Source organism: Solanum dulcamara, chromosome 6 (genome assembly GCF_947179165.1).
Source record: "Solanum dulcamara chromosome 6, daSolDulc1.2, whole genome shotgun sequence".
Lineage (NCBI taxonomy): Eukaryota > Viridiplantae > Streptophyta > Magnoliopsida > Solanales > Solanaceae > Solanum > Solanum dulcamara.
Genome location: NC_077242.1, coordinates 25,250,097 through 25,253,399, shown reverse-complemented (window position 1 = coordinate 25,253,399; position 3,303 = coordinate 25,250,097).

Genomic DNA, 3,303 nt, shown 5'->3' with positions numbered 1-3,303 from the left:
AGAATTTGATCTTTCTGATGAAAGTGTTTCAGAAGATGATGAAAATGTAATGAATGAAGATAATTTTACCGGCCAACGATACATAGAAGGTCCTGCTCAAGGTATGATTTTTGCCAGCGTTGAATCCCTTCTTATATTTTACAAAGAACATAGTCGTCTCATTGGTTTTGTTGTTGTGAAAAAGAATACCACCAAAAACAGTAATGAATATGGTAGGTACATTTTCTTTGCTTTCGATAAGGGTAGAAAATCAACACCTAGAAATTCTAGTAAAAGGGTTGATTGCAAAGCAAAAGCTAATAGCAAAGTAATGCCCAATGGCTTGTGTAAGATTACAACAATTGTGACAACTCACTATCATCTATTGGAACTGTCTTTATTATGTTTTTTAGCTTCCATAGGCATTTAAGTAGGACATTGAAGAGAAGGGTAGAAGCCAATGACATCGTAGGATTGAGACCTTCAAAGAGCATTAGACTCTTGGAAGTCGAAGCGGGTGGTCCTGTGAAAATTGGGTGCACTCCCAAAGACTGCTGAAATTTTATTCTTCAAAAGTGGAGGATGAGGATATTGTCCAGTGATGCTGGAGCAATACAAAAGTTCTTCATCGATATGAAAATGAAGGATGAGGAATATTTTTATGCAATCGACATGGACAACAGTGCGAGACTCCGCAATGTAGTGTGGGTTCACACACATTGCAAGTATGCATATGGGGAGTTTAGTGATGTTATTTTTTTTGATATGACCTACCTCGTGAATCAATGGCCCATGTCGTCTGCTTCATTCATTGGTGTGAATCAGAACAAATAGTCCATATTTTTAGGCTACGCTTTGCACACGAGTGAGGATATCGAGACTTACAAGTTTGTGTTCTGGACTTGGCTCATGTCAATGGGAAATGCACCTACCACGACTATCCTCACAGACTAGTGTGAGAGCATCAAGGTACAAATTAGAGAGGTCCTGCCAGACACTATCCATAGGTATTGCATTTGGCACATCATAACAAAGCTGCATATAAGGTTAAAGGGAGTGTGGGATTATAAGGCTGCCAAGTCCAAATTCAATTGATAATTTTTAACAACGTCACTATAGCTAAGTTTGAGGCAAAATGGGTTGCCTTCATCGAAAAGTATAAGCTTGGGGAAAGACTGTGGTTCCGCAATCTACATTCTAAAAGGGAAAATTAGGTTCCCGGATTTCTCAAGTAATACTTTTGGGCCGACATGATGTACACATAAAGGTGTGAGTCAATGCTAACATTTTTTATGGTTATATAAATAGACAAAGCTCTCTAAAGCAGTTTGCTGAGCAATATAAGATAGGCTTGAGATACAAATACGAGAAGGAACTGCATACAAAAGCTGGATCAGGAAATACATATTCACCACCCTTTAGCAGGTTTGAATGGGAGATGCATCTTGAAGTTCACTACACCCAAGCTATTTATTACATGTTCGTTAAGCAGCTAAAGAAGTTGTACCACTGTGAATTAACAAAGCATGCTGATTCAGGTGCAGTTGAGAGATTCTAAAAGTTTAGTATAACAGATTATTCAATAAGGAGTAAATTTTTATGGTAACCAATTTGTTTATACTATGGATTATCAATCGGACAACCAATACCTCGGATGCAACTACAAGAACTTTGAAAGTGAAGGGCATTGTTTGCTTCCACATCTTGAGGACTATGTCTATTCGAAGGATCAACAATGTCCACAAGAGGTATATTTTGCATCGGTGGAGAAGAGATATAATTAATCCACACTTGCGCAAATTGTTTTCGGAAGGCTATCCAACAATAAGGGAGGAGTACAAGAAGTACAATTCCTTGAGGAAATGGTTTGATAGGAATTGAGATCTTGTGTTGGACACTAACGCTAAATATTTGGACCTCAAAAATTTCTTGAAAGGTCATTTCAATGCATATTCAGATTGGAACAACGATGTGGTCATCCCAAGCATTGGTTATCTAGTATTGGATGATGATGTAACACTCATCAGAAATATGAGGGAAGTCTATTCACATGGAAAGCCTTAGATGAGAAGCAATAGGTCTGCTCGCGATAGCATATTTTGGAGGGGTGGTGGACAAAGTAACACATCTTATCATGATACAGCCCAAGAGGGTGAGAGCAGCCAAGGTAGGAGGGGCGGTGGGAGACAAAGGGGACGTAGAAGGGATGGTAGAGGTTGTACATGAAAGCACATTTAAAAACTTCTATCATTATAAAATATTTGCATGAAGTCATTGTTTGTGGTCAAGCTTCAACATCAGTAAAGTGAAGATATACGTATGAGAAAATTTACGATAAAATGCACTAAAGTTGCTTTAGTTGTTACTACGTCAAAACATGATGAAGAAATTTATTTATTGTACTGGTGGTACATAGAATTCTTATTTTTTCATTCAAAATTCACCAAAATTATATGTAAGCTAAGCATACGTTGTGTGTAAAATCTTATCAAATTCTTTTTGGTCTACATCTTTACCTACTACTTTATCACGTTCATTCAAGATCAAATAATTGTCACTTGTATATTCGATTGTGATTGTTCTATATTATTATAACTATATCTAATGGGAACTGATATACAAATAAGAGTGTAAGAAAAATCAATGAACAAAATGTGATGCAGAAAGTTGAAACAAAAGAAGTATATATCTATTTGTTCTTGTAATTTGTCGTTTAAAATAGTTAAAGTGTAAGATGAATAAGAGATTTGTAATGACCTCCAAGGTCATTTTTGTGCTTTTGCATGAGTTTTACCATTTTACCCATTCCCCTAGCTCTTTTATAGCTCATACGTGGTGTTGGGATGGGCGGCACATTTCTCGAGTTACCCAATTGAGTTTTGACGTGGTTTGGCTATTTTTGAGGCTTAGGTTTGAAAGAGTTGACTTTAGTCAATATCCAGAGATTCGAGCATCATATAAAAATTCTAATGGTTCCATCAACTCCGAAAGGCCCTATTTGGTCTAGAAGGAAGGTTGTTTTGGGTTTTGGAATATTCGTTTTGATTTTAGGTGGTTTTGTCGTTTTAACTTTAAAGTTTTGTCCAAGTTTGACTTCGATCAATATTTTGAGTAAACGTACGCGGATGAAAATTTCTTCAGTGCGGTTTGCTCCAAAACGCCGAGTTTGGTCTAGAACAACCTCTGGTTTAGTTCCCAAGGTTCTCAAAATGAGTTTTTAGCCGTTTGTGCATTTTGGAAGCTTTTTATGGTAAGTGTTGGTCCACATTTCAATGAAACGACCTCTATTGGAAAATTCATCTATTCCATTAAGTCCAAAATGTC